Raw genomic sequence first — 20486 nt, forward strand, 5'->3', positions numbered from 1 at the left:
CTATTCTGGATTGTGTCACTTCGGAAGAAATTACAACACAAGTATCCGTTTTTCAGGCCTTTTTCGTCAGGCCTGTCTTAAAAAAAATCACAAAAGGGGAGGACATTTTGGAGAAATTAAGGTTTTACTTATCTAAAAAAGTTCAACAATTTTAAGGCCTAAAGAGAAGTTTTAATATTAACATACTGAAAGGGTTTTCTAAAACTAGACCAGAGAGACAATTGAGCAGCAGTTTAAGCAAACTTACTGTGTGGTAACTCATTTTACAGTAACCTAATGAAATATATCCTGGACTTTAAAATTTTAGAGCAGGCGCTGTCCTACCTACAGAAACACAAGATGTAGATCAGACTTACACTTTTAACCAATGTTGTTGAAAAACATGTGACATCAACAAGTGGTTACTACTATTATGTTTGACACGACCGCTTCTGTCATTGGAGCTTAGTTAAGCCAAGCTGGCTCTCTGTGCTGTAACAAGATTGTATAGCCATAGAACTGTCATCTAGGGTGCTTCATGCTTCCAGTCTCTGATATCTCCAAGTTATTCCTGTAAACTCAGAAGTAAAAGGTATTGTGGAAGATTTTCGTAAATCTTTTAAAAGAACCGCGCTCTCCATTAAAAAAAAAAACGCACGAGCGAGAACATACACAAGCCCATTTCTCCTTGTGCATGCTCTGTTTAAAAGTTGCTGTTCTCATAGCTCATACAATCTTACAGTGTCCACACATCAGCCCTAACCCCTAAATCCCTCAATCACTATATAGAACGAGGACTATATGGTGGAATATATAGCAAACTCAGTTAACTGACCTTTCGGACAGATGATCACTGCTTTTTGCTCTGTTGGTCATGTAACTCCTCCTCTGCCGAGCGGTGCCTGCCCCATCTTTGTTATTAGTCGCCATTGTTGGGTAGCGACAGCCTGTGGCAACAGAGGGCTGCTCTGACAGCAAAGTGTACAGCCGACTCTTCCCTAGATCTACTTGCTCCAACATGCTGTGCCATGCGTTTATAAAAATGTTATTTGGTTTCTCCAGTAGTACTACACAATGCCACTCAGCTTAGGTTTGGGTGTTCTGTCTTTTGGACAAACCAGTTTGTTGTTGGGTTTGAAATTTAAGTAATTTGTTGGTGATCTGACTCAAAATGAAGGTATTGATCTCTATGTGTAGGTTTCCGGTAAACCTCAGTATTAAGACTTCCAAATGTCCTCAATGTGCACACCGCAGTCCAGAAAAGGAAACATGTTGTTGGCATCCTCTTTAGTGCTATGTATGGTAGAGTTAATGTACCTTGGCATTTTTGTCTCATCTGTCCATAGGACATGCTTTGTAGCTTTGTGGCTTTTGTAGCTTGACACATTTTTATCTGGCTTTTTTATGATTAATCTCCAATAAGTTCACCTTTAAACTCTATAGAGCAGGGGTCACCCTATATGTAGGCCCAATGACTGGTTACGACATTGTAGACACCAGCGATGCTAATTAGTGGACACCCCTTAATTTAAAATTTCTCATTAGTCACATTACTTTCAATTTCATGAATTTATTTTTTTAGCATTCTGTTGAAGCATGGGTGAAATACAATTTCTAACTCTAACTTTGTTCGTTTTCATAGAATTTAAAAAAATTTTCTTTTGACAGTTCACGTTATTTCATTAATTATTGTGGTTTTTCAATAAATGACAGATACCAACAATTTTGTCCAAAGGATAAAGAACATTCAGTGACAAAGCTACTTTATATTCACCTTATCTTGAATAGTTCAAGTTATTCCTGGTGAGTTGCATAGCCAGAAATTTTACTCACATAAGATCAGAAATACTCGTACAAGAGTATTAGCTACTGAAATTTAATTAAAAAGAAGAGTAAAGTCAAACTACTTCTAAAAGTGATTTTTTTCTTTAAAGGTTCCTCAGCTAAATTTGACCAAGAACTACTGGTTACCTATTTACATCACATGTCTGATTATAGTAAATCTGAAAAAAATTATCTGGGAGTCTTAGCCTAGTGGTTAGAGCAGTGCAAGCAGTGCACGCTGAGAACGTTGCAAGTACCTGTTACGAGCCCCGAAGCCTGCACTATGGGTTCCTGAGCAAAACCCTTAACCCTACACTGCTCCCCAGGCGCCACACAATGGCAGCCCACTGCTCCCCAAGGGGATGGGTTAAAATGCAGACAGTGAATTTCCCCATTGTGGGACAATAAAAGGATTTACAAAACCAAAAAGGTTGTACCGTATCTGTTTAAATTAGGACATGTTGAAGTTAATGGGGCTGCACAAAATACTTATGATTCTTCACAACTGTTACTCTGACTGTCTGATCAAAATAGACTAGAAGTCTAACTATGGTCAAATATACCAGAGATCTTTTTTTGGTCAGACCTACCCAGCTATTCTGGTGGTACCCACAGTTTTATGTACAGGGCCTTGTGAAAGTATTTGGCCACCTTGAACTTTACCAACTTCTGTCAAATTTCAGGGTTCAATCATATTGATATCAAATTTTATTTTTTTTTATGAAGAAGCAACAAGTGGGACTCAGGGGGGAGTTTATTGACGATTTTAAAGTTCTTTAAGAAATAATAAAACAAACTGAAGTATGGGGTTTAAAAAATTATGGAAAGATGGATGGACCCAAATACAGGACCATTCTGGAAGAAAACCTGTTGGAGTCTGCAAAAGGCCTTGAGACTGGGGTGGAGGTTTATCCTTCAAAAAGATAATGATCCTAAAAATACAGTAAAACAAAATTTACAATGGAACGGTTCACAAATAAACAAAGTCCAGTAGGGCTGCAACAACGAATCGATAAAATCGCTAAAAATTGACTTTTAAAAGCGTTGGCTACAAATGTAATCATCGATTAGTTGTGTCGCGCGATTAATGCGTCATCCGCCGCCGCCGTCATCCCGGGGAAGAAAAGAAAATACGGCAGAGCGAGTCAGCGCCGCAGTTGTGTTGCCAACTCAGCGACTTTTCAGACCCCTCCAGCGACTATTTTTCAAAAAAGCGACTAGCGACAAATCTGGCGACTTTTTACGGTGTCACTGGCGGCTTTTGGAGACTCTTACGTGAAAGCATGTATCGTTCCTACTCTGCCATGGGGTGCCTCCCCCATCCCAACCCCTTTCTCCCACAGGAATCCCTCTCAGCGCTGCAGTCAGAGCCGTGTTAAGCAGTGTTTATATTTTCTTTATAAATAAATTAACTTGCAAATTATGAGGGCAAGGCTTTTAAAGTTTAAATCTTCAGGCAAAGATAAAGTAAAGAAGATCCTGCAATTTATGGAAGTAAAGCAGAATAAAATCCAGCAAGATCAGTAATATGTCAAATAATTATACGCCACATTCCCATGTAAATATCTGTCTTTGGAGGATGTGTTTTTTAGCACCCCTAGTTCTCTCATTTTTATTCCAAATACAGTTTATAATTTGAATCACAGGGCTATTTTTATCTCTATGGTTCAGTATTTTCTCAAGCAGCAACTTTAACTGCTATACTTTCCTGTCTTAAAAGGCAGAACTCTTCTAGTCTAAAAAAAACTCATTTGTTGAAATGGGGGGCCTAGTGTTTGAATCCCTTAGGGGCTTTTAAAAACAAAAATGCCTGTCTCTTTTTGCGCTTTATGAAACAAAGTACCCTATATTTTGTGGATGTACAGCTACATTTCTCATGTAAGTTTGCGTAGTTTTAACACAAACATTTATTTTTCATATTGCACCAGGACAGTTAATGAGAAACCTGTACTTGTGTGCTTGTTTGTTCTGTCTAAAATGTTTATTTTGGAATAAAGAGGTTAATATAAAAAATATTTTTTGTCCGATTCATCGATTAATCGAAAAAATAATCGGCCGATTCATCGATTTTTAAAATAATCGTTAGTTGCAGCCCTAAAGTCCAGATCTGAATCTAATCCAGAACCTTCAGAAAGAACTGAAAACTGCTGTTCACAAACTCTCTCCATCCAACGTCATTGAGCTCGAGCTATTTTGCAAGAAAGAATGGTCAAAAATTTTAGTCTCTTGATATGTGAAACATAGAAATATACCAAGCGACTTTAAATTCTAATTGCAGCAAACAGGGGCACTACAAAGCATTAACATAAGGGGGTAAATCGTTTAGCACACCCAATAACCTTTTTTATTTGTTAAAAAAGTTTAAAATGTCCAATAAATATAATTTCACATCAATATGGTCTCACTTGTTGGTAAAATGAAATGCAATGAATTGTAAAAAACCTCCTTTCTAGGAATGTGTTGTTTTGTTTTGTTTTTTGTTTTTGTGGTGTTTTTCTCTGTTGGCTCTAGTTCAACTTGAACATATTTTACTTGTGACACATCCAATATTATGGTTAATAGAGTGAGTTTGACAAAGCAGGAAGCTCACATTATACTTATGCACAACCTTAGACCTCAGTATTGAAAATGTAGCTTATGAGGCAGAAAAGAAAAACAACAAATGCATAAAAGTGATATTTTTAAGGAAATAGGTGGATTGATTTTTTTTAAATGAACTTACCCAATAAAAATAACCCAAAGCAATACATAGAGCTGTAGTTATTTATGTTAATATTTTTGAACATACATAAACAATGGGACAATACTGAGGGGCTGATCTTCAGAGAATTTGTACATCATCAACTTCCTTGTATGCGCACAGCAGATCTTTAGACTAATTAATTTATACTAATTTATATTTAACTTGACTTATTTCCATCACTTTATTTTTTTACTTTTGTTTTTAGCCCTTTAGATTGGATACCTATGCAAAGCACTTTATAAATATATTATTTTTAGTCATAATTAGTATTTTGAAATAATCTTTTATCATTATCAGGTCGAATCATCATCAAGGTCCAAATACCACTGTCAACTGCCTGTAAAATATAAATTCTGTTTTTGATTTGCAGAAGAAAATTGGTTTTGTCTTGATATTCGGTAGCAAGATTTTTGCAGTAATGTTTGTAGGGCATCCACAACACGGCTACTAATGGCATTAAAAAAAATGTGATCCACCTGCTAGTTTCTGTCTTCTGGAACGTCAATGTGTCACTTGCGGGTGCCTTATTTATAATCTTCGAAGGTTAATCCCTTAATGTGATTGAAACAATTCGTATTGCCTATTTTAACTATAACAAACCAAAGGTATATGACCATGAACTGGATGATTTGGAGAAAAAATCCTTAAGATTAATCACTTAAAAAGATTACGTTCACTTAAAAGAAATGTTCCTTTCATTACTAAATGACAGCACAATGAGGTAAAGAAACACAAGAAATTAACGAATAAAACGCAATAGAAAATTATTATGAACACAAAATCAAGAACCAGGTGATAAATAAATTAAAAAGCATCAAAAGGAGAAAAGAAACAGAGAATATAATAAGGAAACGACAGAAACCTGAGAGCGATGACCAAAACATAAAAATAACCTGTATGGCAAGCGCTTTCTCTTTCAGTTTTAACGAATGCTCTGTTGGTTAATTTTGTTGGTCCAGATGGCAACAACAAAAAACTATTGCTGCAGGTAAGTTGAAGTTAAAAGTGAGTACAAGTCAATGCCCAACCATTTCATGACAAGCTTTGGGAAGAAAAACCTGGTCAAAGCAAGACAGACCACAAATATTTGAAAATATCTGCGAGGGCAATGCATAAAGCAATTTACTACCATTTGGACAAATCGGTTAATTCACCATCTAAATAGTTTTTTAAATGGCCTTTTTTCCCCCAGCTTTTCATTTTTATTACATTGTCAAGAGTACAAAGCAACAAAATTCACCCTCTGTATTTAACCTTATGGAATGGAAATGTTTATGGAACTTTATGGAATGGAGATTTGTTCATTTACTGTCTGGAAAGCTGTATGAAACTAAACAAATTTACTTTACTGTTATTTTGTTTACACTCTGTGTATACAAAATGAAAATAAAGGTTGTCTAAGTTCGCTTTAGGGAACAGTGGGCTGCCATTGTGCAGCACCCAGGGAACAGTGTGGCGGTTAAGGGTGTTGCTCAGGGAACCAGAGTGGCAGTCCGTGGGAGTGGGGGTTGAACTCAGAACCCCTGGATTCCAAGTGCAGAGCCGTAATCACTAGGCCAACACTACCCCTTTAATCAGCAGTTTCAGATCACTCCCTTTTAGTCTTTAGTGATTCTGATTAAAGAATAATTTTTAATATAAGGGGCTCGCTCCATCCATCCATCCATCCATCCATCCATCCATCCATCCATCCATCCATCCATCCATCCATCCATCCATCCAACCATCCATCCATCCATACATACATACATCCTTCCATCCATAAATCAGTCCAAGCAGATGTTGGTTTTGTATTTCTATATTGATGGGTAATAAACATTTCATTGATATAAACTTAACAAATAGAATCTCAAAGTTCTACAAAATAGTTGTAAAGACATTAATAAACAAAAGCTGTAGTTATTATATCAGTTATAAAATCTCAAAGTCATAATATAACATTCAGTGGTCTGTGTAAACCATAAAATAATTGGAAATCCCATTGCTCAAAGGAGGGCAAACTTAGGAAAAGGCCCTATTGCCTTTGATTCCCTATTGGATTTAATATAATATCATAACCCCATCTGGATGAAGTGAATGGATACTCTTTTTAAGAAATGGCATGATCATGTATTTGTTAGCATGCAGTTTTACAGTTGGAAGTAAAGTGTATTTCAACCAGAGACCTATTGTGAAGATTTTTTAAAAACCTGATTGGTTTAAAAAATCTGCCTCTAATTTCCTGTATGTGCCAGACCAAAGTTTATTTTTTAAAGACTTAACGAATAGACAAAGCTTCTCTACTTATTAATCAAACTTATTTTTTCAGGATTTGCAAGGTAATGTTTTACATTTCTAAAATAAAAGAAATAAATTAAACATTTTCATGATCAAATATAATCACAGAGAAAAGACATGGAGTATTATTTAACTTCTATGGCTTGCTTTTTTTCTAAGATAAGATCACAATAAATAAAAAATTCAGACATCTTCCATCATTTTCTTCTATCTGTCCTCTTTGCTGTCTGAAGTCTGGTGTAATTAGCTGATATCAGCCTGAAGACTTGATCTGCCCGTACTCCACCTCTTCTTCCAATTTTTGCTTCACTTGCCTCTTCCCTGGCTCCTGGGCTATTGTGATATCAGCGTAAGTTAAATGATCCGGATCTTCCTCCTCTGCACAAAACAAAACAAAAAACATGAGTTGTCACTTAAGTTGGTAAAACAGAACGACCTGTTACAATACATCTATATTTCCCCTTTACCAAAAGAGCATAGGAATAGGTGTTTGATTTCTTATTCCTACCTTTAACTTTCTGTTTTTTCCTCAGTACTTGAATAGCCATAAGACTGAATAGGCAAAAAGCAAAGCAAGCCACTGCAGCAATAACTCCAATTTTTAATGACTCTTCCCCTGCTCCAAAGAAAAAGACATAAAAAGCAAGTTAGCATAGAAAGAAAGAGGGTGCTTTAACAGTGGCATGAGAGGTGATTTTATGATGGACTTCCTCTGTTGTTTTGTGGTATCTGATTGTTTTCCTTTTTTTTTCTGAGGCCAACCACAGATGATTTTAAATGTGCCTAGATATATAAAAATATTTTATATTATTTACTACTGAAATGTGTAGAAACTTGTGGTTACTCTTAACAAAATGTTACTGTTAATGTAACTTTTTATTAAAGCTGCTTATTTCTCATAGAAGTAATATTTTTTCCTTTTTTTGTGGGTGACAGTAGTGTCAGATGGGGGATGCCGGAACACTTTATGTACTTTATGTATTTTTATATCCTTTAATGTATTAAACATTTTCTATAAAGGGTTTTGGATCACTTTATTTATAAATGGCTGAAATTAGGTTACTTGACTAACAAAAAATGGAATAATATATAATGAATAAATTCATTTCTAATTGGATCCATAAAAATAAGTCTTGCAGTTTTTAAAAAACACTTTGACAGAGGATATAGTTCTTAAATGTATAGAGGACGATCTTTTATTTCCGGGTGGATCATCTATATAAGTGGTCCTCCTAACTGTCAATCATTCTGGTGATATGCTTACATGAGGCCGTCCCAAGTGCTTGTCCCGTTAGCCATCTTTTTCTGTACATAAACAATTTCTGGCATATAGCTGTGGTGAGCTACAGTTTCAGAAGTAATTGAAGCTCTTCTTTCTCATCGGGGTTCTTTGAAAATGGCAGAGGGTCGTAAGAGTAAAACTTTCTACAAAATGTATGAGAAGAAAAAAAAGGCCTCAAAAGAGGCAGATATATCCCAGAATGCTTTGCACGGAGAGCTCTAACAGCGGCCCGTTGTTGCCATAGGCTATCGCTACCCAACAGTGGCGACCAATAACAAAGATGTTGCAGGCACCACGCTTTGGAGAAAGAGTTACATGATGTGAACGGGTAGCAAAAAGCAGTGATCATAAGTTAACTTATTTTGCTTTAAAGTCCACTATATAGTCCCTGCTATATATAGTTATTGAGGGATTTAGGAGTTTCGGACACAGTCAGCTTGTATGAGCTATGAGTGCAGCAACTTTTAAACTGATCGTGCACGAGGAGAAATGGGCTCTCACACGCATTTAATAGGTGTTCTGACTCGGGAACAGGGTTGTTTTTGTGCATTTTTTTTAAAAAACAATTTGCAAAAATCCTCCACAATACCTTTTAATCAATTAGGTGTGTTATCTATATAATGTGAAAGAGGCTATTAATTTTAATTTTATTTCCTTACAAAGGAATTACCTTGAACAGATAAATGAAGATAACGAGTTTCTTTCTGGACTCCTTTAAACTCAAAGATTTGTAGTTGATATTCACCGCCGTCTTCGGGCCTCACTTTGTTGATCCTAAATGTCCCATTACTGTAAATAAAATCAGATCTGTCTTGTAATTCATTAGTCACTGTTGCATTTATCCTCCATCTTAATAATATTGATTGTCCCTTTTGTAGGTCAAATTTGGGTATTTCTGAAGCATTGTTAGCCAGCCGTAGAAAAAGAGTTTCTCCCACAGTGACATTACATCGTATTTTGTTAATTCTGCCATCGCAGTCAGCTGCCAAACCTTTAAAAAAACACAAAGAAAAGAAAAATATTCTTTCACTTAATAAGCTCGTTTACATTTATTACATCAGATTTTTTTAAGGCTTTATACACAAACCATATTACACCTATAGCTGAATGTGGTGTGTCGTATATGGTTTAACTAACCAAAGAAAATTATAAAACATGTTCCTGATATGCTGTACGTATTATAAAAATCACAGTATAAGATTTTCTATATTCTTTTTTTAAGTTTTCTTCCAATTCTATTTTATTTTTAAAAAGCCCATTTCTTGAACTTAGATCATATTTTATACTGAGGTTGGCTTGTTTTAATTAAGCTAATAAACGAGATACATTTGAAATGAAGACTGAAACCACTTAAAAATATAAAAAGACATCTCAGTAAACAGTTATCAAATAATTCTTTAGACCTGTTCAGAAACTCTAAAATGCACATTATACAAAAAGTTTAAAAATTTTTAAATTTTTTGTTTTGTTTTTTTATTTGGACGAATATGGCTTACAGCTAAAACAAGCAATAAAAAAGCTATAATATAGTTTCTCAGAAAAATAGAATATTACATTAAACCATGCAAATACTGTAACCTCATTATCTGTTACACTTTAAAGATTTTAAGCAGAAATTTTTTGAAGCATTATATATATATATATGTATATATGTATATATATATAAGGTGTCTAATATATATATATATATATATATATATATATATATATATATATATATATATATATATATATATATATATATATATATATATATATATGTGTGTGTGTGTGTGTATAGTAGACATATAAAATAACTCCTTAATTCACCAGTGACCTTAGCACCTTACAATAGGCATTTAGAAATTTCTATTCCTCTCTTGAGTTTTACAGACAGCTTGATGGAAAGAATGAAAAACCGAGGAAGTGAAAAATGGTTAGAAATAGAAAAGGAGAAGTGTTTGCTCCTCTGTTTAAAAATTCAAGTCCACGCTGTATTCATGTTGATATAATGTAAGTAATGTTAAACTATATTTTATATATTTTTTATCTATAGCAACTGACTTTGGTCTATCAATAGCACTACAATTAAAGCACTGACTAAGTATCATGTGAAAGAGATTTCCAACTCACCCTGAGAGACTCCCAGTAACAGCAGCAAAAGTTCAACAGCTACTATCATCTCTCTTCCAAACTATTTGATCAGCAGATCTCAGTAATCTTTGACAAGATAGTCTACTATCCTTTTAAGAGCAGTGAACTGTTGTTGCTGCTCGTCTTCAGACAAGATAAGGATGATGTATTCGAAGAAACGTAAAAAGGAAGTGAACATATTTTGTTAACAGACTACTCTGACATAACAGGAAGCTCACATTTAATTCAGCATAATTACTTCAATCCATAAAATTATCAAAAGGTTATTATGTTTATTATTTATACACTTAAGCATTTATGATTTTTTTTAAATAAAATCAGGTGTAACACCAAACAACTGTGCTAGCTAAAGTAACCAACTATTTACTTTATACCTCACAGATATATATTTCGCAACACATCCCAGATTTCAACAGGATGGTGAACCATTTAAACACGACACCAATAGCAAAGCAGACAGCGGTACTTTTAATTACTATGTTAATAACTGCGTATAGTTCATTAGACGGTTGTAAAAAATACACTCATATAATATGTTTCAAACCGCAATAAAGACATTAAAAGAACAATGTTTTTGAGTATTTTATTGTATACACTACGACTTGGAACTATGGGTAACCCAGAGTGTAGATTAAAACCATAACCATTACGTACAATGTGTTAAAGACGATGGATACCAATAAGAGGTAAGCGGATTCCAGAAAAGAAAAAGGAAAGAAGAGCTGCTGGGAGAACGGAAAAACCTTCCCAAAATAAACACGTTATTTCAAAGAACCGAAGAGGGAGAGGTGGACGTTGCTGCTACAATAAGTAAAGATTGCGACCAGGAGATGAATGGAGAGAGCGTTGGTGAGAAGGAGGGATGTGAAGCTCAAGGTATGATCGCCGATGGCTTGTTGTGCTGATATACTAAAGTATATCCATGTCTAGTGAAGGTGAAGAATGATGAAGTGTGTATGTATGGAGCATGTTTCAGGTTGATTGTCTTTTGGGGGGGGGGGTTCGATAAGCATCTCCCTGAAATTAGTTTTTGGAACTTGGGATGTCTGTACTGTAACATGTGGTGGTGCGCTTTAACCACTGGGTTCCATTCAAGGTGCGCAGTCACTATTTTTCTGGGTGTGATGTGTGATCATATACTACTGAGAATTGCATAATTCTATCTTCTTGGTCGATTTATGGAACTGTCGCTGCATCCTGAATAGGGATGGGGATCGTTAATATTTATTGATATCGATAACTTTATCGATACTCCTTATCGATCCGAGTCTTTATCGATACCACTATCGATACTTTTCTGTTATTTGGTGGAAAGACGATGCAACAAAATTTTTTTAACAGAACTGGTTTTGCTTTTATTGCTTAACAAGTGAGCATAACAAAAACGTTTCTAGCCTTCAATAAACATGGCTAATGTAATAGGCCACTTCGAAATGACATAAAACTAACTAGAATATATTTTCACAATTGCTGGTTAATGTATTGTCTACTGTCACTTTTCATCATGTTTTTAGTGATTAGGAAAATATTTAACAAATAAATAATTGTATTTTAAATTAAATGTAATTTTTAATAAATGTTGGCATCAGTAGTTTAATTATATATTCTAAAATAATTAGAGCAATATACAACTGTATTACTCATGTTTCTCGCCAAAAACAAAATTTCCCGTTTTCTTTACGTTACACTTGAACGCATCATGATAACCTAATTGTCGTTTTACTGAGCCAATCTGAACACATCATCACGCAGCACGTCTGAAACTTTATTTACTTTTCAAGCTAACTAGCTTGTATGCTTCCGATTACAAGACGGATTTCACAATTACTATTTTTAACTGACCAGACAAGCAGGGGCGGATCTAGAAAAATATTTATGGGGTGGCAAGAGGGGGGCAGGAATTGTTTAGGGGTGGCAACATATGGCATTTGTTTACACTGAATTTAATCACAGTTATCACAGTTTGGTGAGAATAGTATGTACAGTACTAGTGTTTCATGTGAAACAGTTCATATTAATAATACATCGTACAATGTGATCTCACTTAATAGGAGATAGAAGAATGATAACACTACTTCTAGAGGGGCAGATGTGTGAAATTGACTGTCAGAGAGGCAGCTTTGCAGCATTTGCACAACAAGAAACGATAGAAAGAAAAAGTTACCCATCAGAGATCTATGGACTGAGCTGTACTAAAGTGAGCAGAACTACACAGTAGAAATAAATGGGTCAAGGCACCCAAACAAGGTACTGGACATCTATGTAATGTTTACTCTGAACACACATTTACCCCATTTGTTCCTCAGTAACGTGACATACAGCAGTGAAGGCAACATGAAAGGGACATTTTATGCATTTAGATATGCTGTAGATAGAGCTGTATATGGAGGACCAACTCCGCCATATTTAAAAATAAATACGGAAATAAATAAATGCTCAATAAATAAATAAGCATACAATTAATTGCCACCAAAAATACAATCAACAAATAAATGTAATTAGAAATTCTATTATAATGGCAGGCAGAAATGTTAAAAGGGCAGGCAGAAAGAAATAGCGGCGAAGAAATAACTAGGGTAAAAAAATACAAAGGAAGAATAAAACAGACAAAAATATGATAACATGCACATAAATAAATACTTAAAAATATAAGTAATTAAAAAATGAAGTTGAAGATAATAAATGACAAAAAAAATAAATAAGGTAAATATTAAAAAGGCAAAGAAATAAAGAAGCCAATTAAAAGAGTTATATACCTTTATGACTAGCTGTATAATTTAATTTCTACTTACATTTATTTGTTGTTTGTATTTTTGGTGGCAATTAATTGTATGCTTATTTATTTATTAAGCATTTATTTATTTCTGTATTTATTTTTAAATATGGCAGAGTTGGTCCTCCATAATGAAGCTCTAGCGGAAGTTCAATTGAAGAAACTCTGACTTACCTCCATCAATCAGAAGCTGATCCGTCTCCGAAGCGAGCCAATCAGCTTCGAACTACTCCACCACGAAGCCCAATCAGCGTCCTGCTACCACTTTATAAACTCCCTCAAATCTCACCCCAGCCGCTATCCTGCAATCGCAATGTTGGATATCGATTCAGACGACAATTCAATTTTCCCTGCTCGGAGAAGCTCCCGTCTAGCCGCTCACATCTCCTTCTTCCGCGTCACACTCCAGGCTCCGACCTAGACTCTGCTGCAGCCTTGGACCTTCTTCAGCTTCCTGATTCATAGCAGCTCCCCCGTCTAGTCCTTCTGGCGTTTAACAGCTCTCAGCCTCCCTCCGCTCCCCCGGACTCTCTCACTCAATCCGTTTGACGCTGTCCGAACGCTCCAAACTTGGAAATCCCTGCACTGCCACGTCATCCCTGCCGCTGTCTGCTCAGACGGACCTCCCCCTCCCCTCATTCACATTAGGGAACGCCCGCCGGGCCAGCCTTAGAGGTAAGACGTATTCAACCATGTTTTCATTCATAATTTTCTATCTATTTGAGTTCGCTCTTATGCTTTGTCTGCCTCTTATTCAGGCATACCTTATATTAACATGCATGCTAATATTTCCACTAGCCTCGTTCTAAATTATTCAGGGGAAATATGTTAATTTAGTCTCTCTTATTCTTCCCTCCCCTGAAGTCGATCAGCAGGTGACGTCACAGTTTTCTTAAATCATCCGATCTCCGTCTACCAGAGATCTTTCTATTGGCCATTTTGGACGCATTCAGCATCTATCGCGATTACTCAGAGCTTCTGCAGGAGGCCCATCCGAATCAGTCTGTCCCCGCCATGCACGCTTCATATATATCGTACCTGAGTCTTAGCAGCCCGTCATCTTACCACCCCTTATTATTACTTCTGATTATCGTTCTGTCTTCTTCATCATCTAACGTTAAAAAAAAAAAAGCCAGGAGATCCATTCGGATCTCCTGGTCCAGACTGCTTCTAAATTGGAACGGAATCTTTTCTTTTCTACGTTGACATTATCTATCTCCTGACATGCTCTAAAATTTTACGGATGCTGCATCCGTAGGTTTTGGGGGGTCTTCAGGACAGGTGGTTCGCGGGTTCATGGCCTCTTTTATTCACACCCAATTATCTGCTCGTGTGAGGTCTACCCTTAGCTAGCTTGCCATCGTGGGGCTTTGGGAAGGAATCGCGTCCGCCCACTGCGATAACATCGTAGTAGTTGAAGCCACTAATAAGGTCACTCCTCCTCCCAGTCTCTCATGCCCTTCATCAGAAGCATCACTGGCAGCAGTCACTAACTTTTCATCATCTCGGCGCGTCATGTTTCAGGCATTCTAAGCACTTTCATTTCGCCCAAGGGTAACCCTACGTCCACTCATGGTTCCTTCACCACCTCAGGATACTCTTAGAATCATGTGGCTTCCCTCTAATAGGTAATCTGGGCATTCGTTCTGGACTGAGCAGCTGCATCGCAGCTACTCGCGGGGTTCTGAGGCTTCCGTCAGCTCTGGGCCGATGGTTCATCAGCCTATACCTCATTCATCCGACCAGAACTCTCATCAATTCCAGCAGCTCAGCGCTCTCTCTGCCTCTAGGTAACTCTATTACAAATACCGGTGGTGGTTCTACTCATTCTCATAATTTTCTGACCTAATCACGACCATCCTCTAACTCATTTTTCTACTCCCACTCCTTATCAGTTTTCTTCATTATTCCCTGCTTCATGCAGTCTTCCATGCTGTCTCCTTGCTATATTCATGCCGTCTTCATTCTGGCTCGCATTCATGCAATCTCACCTTTATGTCAGGCATTTACATGCATTCTCCTGTGTGTCACGTCACGTCTGGTCTGTGTCTCGTCATGCATCCTTTACGCCATTTAGCATGCATTCCCTAATGCATCAATATGCACCATGTCTGTGTCTCGTCATGTCATTGTTCATCCGCAAGATCATTATCAGACTCATCCGCAAGATCATTATCAGACTCATCCGCAAGATCATTATCAGACTCATCCGCAAGATTCATCATCGTCATCATAATGGGATTCATCATCGTCATCACCATCATCGTCATCATCATCATCCGCAGGATTCATCATCATCCTCATCATCCGCAGGATTCATCATCAATATCGTCATCCGCAAGTTTCATCATCATCATCATCATCATCTGCAGGATTCATCATCATCATCGTCATCATCATTATCGTCATCCGCAGGATTCATCATCATTATCGTCATCCGATTCATCGTCATCATCATCATCGTCATCCGCAGGATTCATCGTCATTATCGTCACCCGATTCATCGTCATCATCATCATCATCGTCATCCGCAGGATTCATTGTCATCCGCAGGATTCATCATCGTCATCATCATCATCATCATCGTCATCCGCAGGATTCATCATCGTCGTCGTCGTCATCATCGTCATCCACAGGATTCATCGTCATCCGCAGGATTCATCATCGTCGTCGTCGTCATCATCGTCATCCACAGGATTCATCGTCATCCGCAGGATTCATCGTCATCATCATCATTGTCGTCATCTGCAGGATTCATCATTGTCATCATCATCATCGTCGTCGTCATCATCGTCATCCGCAGGATTCACCGTCGTCGTCGTCATCATCATCATCGTCATCCGCAGGATTCATCATCGTCATTCGCAGGATTCATTATCACCATCATCGTCATCCGCAGGATTCATCATCGTCATCCGCAGGATTCATCATCGTCATCATCATCGTCGTCATCATCGTCATCCGCAGGATTCATCGTCATCCGCAGGATTCATCGTCATCCGCAGGATTCATCGTCATCATCAACATCGTCGTTATCCGCAGGATTCATCATCATCATCGTTGTCGTCGTCATCATCATCGTCATCCGCAGGATTCACCGTCGTCGTCATCATCATCATCCGCAGGATTCATCATCGTCATCCGCAGGATTCATCATCGTCGTCGTCATCATCATCGTCATCCGCAGGATTCATCATCGTCATTCGCAGGATTCATCATCACCATCATCGTCATCCGCAAGATTCATCGTTATCACCGTCATCATCGTCATCATCATCATCATCATCATCGGTAAGTTTTCGGCGTCAACCGTGGTCGCCATCCTCATCAACAACCTGGCTCAGTAAGTTGTTTGCAAACCTTCTCAGCATTTCATTACGCATTCTTTATTTTGTCCCTAGTGTATGCCCTACGAGCATACGGACTCTCCGGCCTCGACCTCGGCTTTTTGGGGGAACATCCCTATTCACATTCATCTACTCATGCATGTTAAAGCATAATTCAGCATGAATGTTCCTGCCGAGGTCTGAGCGCCAAAGACTATACTTTCTTATCAATAAATTCTTCTAATTATCTTTTCTCTCTGTGTGAGTTTTTCAGATTGAACTACTGTATCAACAAATCAACAAAAAGGCGGGTTCTGTATGTTACGTCAAAATCTCCACAAATCTGAAAAGAAGCAACATAAAAATACATTTTGCTTGTGAGTAGGTTCATACAGGTCATTTCTGGATAGTTTCATATTATATATACAAAAAAGAAACAACAACACTGCTTCATATTAAGCAGGATTCACACCAGTATCACATTTTTAACTTTTAACACTTTTGGTTTTATTAAAGGAAATATCAGATTTTCTCAGGTGCCAAAACAAAATGTAACAGCTCTGTAAAGGTTCACCAGAGAGCAGAACATAAAGTTAACATGACTATAACAGCTGAATGCAGTGATTTCCATGTTGCTCAGCAAAACGCTTCACAACTTTATTTAGATCCAATGCCTTTGTGCGTTTTGATTTGAGTACAACCAAACTTATGATTTCATTTCTCGATAGATAGTTAATCAGTTTTTACCTGTTTCATCCCGTGTCTCCTCTCCTCATCACCCCTGGCTCCCTCGCTTTGCCCCATTCGGTTTTCAAAACAATCAGTCTCAGTCGCTCTCGCGTCATCTCGTGCTGCATTCACTGCAGTCCGACATTGGAAATTAGCGGTCGTAATTCTCAAATGATCCATAATTTATAAGCCTCGCCACCCCTACCGCCAACTGGGGTGGCAGCTGGGGTGGCAAGGCTGTCATTTAGGGTGGCATTTGCCACCCTATGCCACCCCAGTAGATCCGCCTATGCAGACAAGCTACAAAGTCTGTGTGCGCGCTTACCAGTGGTACTCTGAGTGGATGATGAAGACGGGACGGCTGTGGTGCGGCGGCAGCCGCAGGAGGAGGAGGAGTCTTTTCCGTTCAGCCATTCTCGAGTCGCGAGCAAAGTTAAGTGCCAGACTTCACTTGTTTCACATCTGTTTGCTTACAATTTCATTCCAAAACATTGGTGGACATGCTGCAGTGATTGGATTGATTAGATTTAAATGCTGTGACGCGACTCGAGGGACACACAATTATGTTACAGGACCTCCGTGAGAAAAAAAAAAACGACCAGACTCGATAGTGGTATGGATAAGCCCAAACGTTATTGATTTTCGGGTTTTGAAAAAAGTGGAACCGGGTCCTTGATGGAACGGGGTTTCGATCCCCATCCCTAATCCTGAACCTTTATCACGTGTTGTACTTCATATGGGGCCCATCCAGATAATGTCGCTTACGGGCCTATTGTTGTGTTGCTACGCCATTGGATACACAGAGTGTTAAGAGAGAGATCTAGGGGCCAATCTTTAAGGATTCCCACTACAGAGAAGTAAAATTGCACTTCCATTTTTCTTTTATTTTTTGCCTATGAAAGGGTAGACATGTTTCAGGTGATCTGCTAAAGTTGCTCCTGCTACTGATAAGACCTGCAACCCAGTTTGGTTTTAAAGTGAGCAGATTGCGTGGGCTTCTTGGTATTGGCCATTCAAGAGAGATGAGGTTGTAAGCCATGTACTGTGGTTGGAGGTAAATATCACAATAATAATTTAAAAAATAACACTAATAATACTAAATATCAGTTATTGTGCCCTTCACATAGGTAGTATATCAAATGCTATGAACAAAAGTGAAAACATAAAATAAAAAAAGTTAAATATAAAACATGGGAAAGTTGGTTTTGTCTATACTGAATGGTTAATGTATTAAGAATACAATCTGCATATTGAAGAACACAGAAATAAGTTTGTTGTCTACTGAATGACAAACATAAATCACTTAACGCCTTCTCTGAAGATCTGCCCTTTGTTTACAAACAAGTATCTATGTGGTTTTGAGGATCAGGTCCTTACTGCTTTAAAAAAATTAAGTGGAAAATATTTTTCATTGATTTCATTCTTCCTGCCAGATTTCTTTTGTATGTAGTTTCATTAAAGATCAACAAATCTGTTTTTAGACATTAATTCATAGTAACGTCTATATTCTGGTCTCATATGATTGACTGTTGTCTCCCCCTAGTGGCGCAAAGCACTTCTGTCATGCAGTGCTACAGTAGTTTGTAGCTTTTCTTAACTTTCAGTTGTTTTTGTAACTTGCAGCATTCTCTTTTAGTGTGTGTGTGTGTGTGTGTGTGTGTGTGTGTGTGTGTGTGTGTGTGTGTGTGTGTGTGTGTGTGTGTGTGTGTGTGTGTGTGTCAGCGTCATGTATGTGTTTGTAGGGCTTGTCCACTTTGCTGCTCTATACTTTGTGTATTTAAAACTTTTCTGCTGTTAGTGAGACAGAAGGATGTCCAGTCTTGCTGGACTTCTTGTAGTTCATTATGAGCTCCTTGGTCTTACTGGTGTTCTGTCTAAGGATGTTCATGAAGCACAACTCTGTTATGCTACATTCACACCGCAAGCAGCAGAGGCAGCTGATGCAGCTAGTTTATTTGCAGTGCGTTTCAAGCAGCTGAAGCAGCGCTCCATGAGCCTCTGAGCATCTAAAGCACGGAACGCGCTGCAAAAGCAGCAGCTACCGGAGTTGGAAAAAAATTAAGCTTTTGCTGCTTGACGCGCCACATCAACCAATCAGAGAAGCTGATCTGGGAGCTGACTGGGAGACAGACGCAGCGCTGCTAATGCAGATCTCTATGATCACTCCTCTTAAACAGTTTATTAACACCTAAATTAACTTAAAATGTACAAACCAGCAAAATATGATTCATTTTATTATTCTGGTGGCTACAGTTTGGATTACGAATGTGAAAAACGCTAACATCTACTTCCACCCGCCGCGAACAGTTGCGGAAAACCGTGAAGAGGCGGCTTGGCCAGAGGCTGCTGTTGAACTGGATTCCTAGTAGGTCTACAGGAGTCTGAGGGGCTCCGACAGCGTAACTTGATGAACTGACTGCACAGATTAGCAGTCAGGGTAGCTCTGCCCAACGCGCATCAGACCCACTTTTTGACCACACAGTTAGAGTAGCAAAGATGTTTCAGCCGCACGTCAGAACTAAACTTGTACAAGCATAAAAAATGAAGCAGCACACAGGTTTTTACTGCTCCTGATGCTTGCAGTGTGAGCGTAGCATTAGACTGTGGACATCGTCTCCATAGTGAAAGATGTCTTTCAGTCATTAATGTACACATTCAGTGACACACAGGAGCTCTTTCAATCTGGGAACCGTTTCATTCACAACACCTGTCCCATCAACGAGGAATCAGAATCAAAAATATTTTAACAATCTCAGGGCAAAGTTACTTTCGTTACATTACTCCATCTGTAATAGAGGGACTATAGGTCCAGTTTGATATAACACAGTTTTTTGGGATGTGTTTTTTGGGATGTGATAATTTTTTTCTTCCCAATCATTTTCAAGTTAAAAATGTACTTGACTGTGTCCAGTATGTAGCCTACTTTATGTATGCATTTTATTTTTCTGATAATCTGTTTAAAAAGAAAGTTAAAAAAAAAATATTCCTAAGGTAAAAGTTTCTAACATCCAAACAAAAACTTGAATTTTTTCTTTTAGCCATGTTTCTTGAAATATCCAAAAGTAACTTTTCTTCATCTTTGTGTGTCTCCAAAAATATTCCATATTCCTACTGCAGCTGCACTAGGTTTTGCCCCTTGCAATTCCCTCATTTAATAACTTAAGGTGTTAACACAAATGTAACATATGTAATATGACCTATTTTATAGATATACTAGATGTGTACTAGATTATGTACTAGAGAGCTATAACATAGGAACAAAACTTTCTGTTTCCTCGCAAAACAGGACACAATAAAAGCTTAAATACAGGAGAAATTTAAATGTTGAAGGCATTTACAAGACTAAAACTCATACACATATTGGTTTTTCCATTAAAATCAATGTAATCTATAACCACAGGTTGTCATCCGTAATACAAT

The sequence above is a fragment of the Cyprinodon tularosa genome, unplaced genomic scaffold (genome assembly GCF_016077235.1).
Source record: "Cyprinodon tularosa strain WSP-4 unplaced genomic scaffold, ASM1607723v1 ctg129, whole genome shotgun sequence".
Lineage (NCBI taxonomy): Eukaryota > Metazoa > Chordata > Actinopteri > Cyprinodontiformes > Cyprinodontidae > Cyprinodon > Cyprinodon tularosa.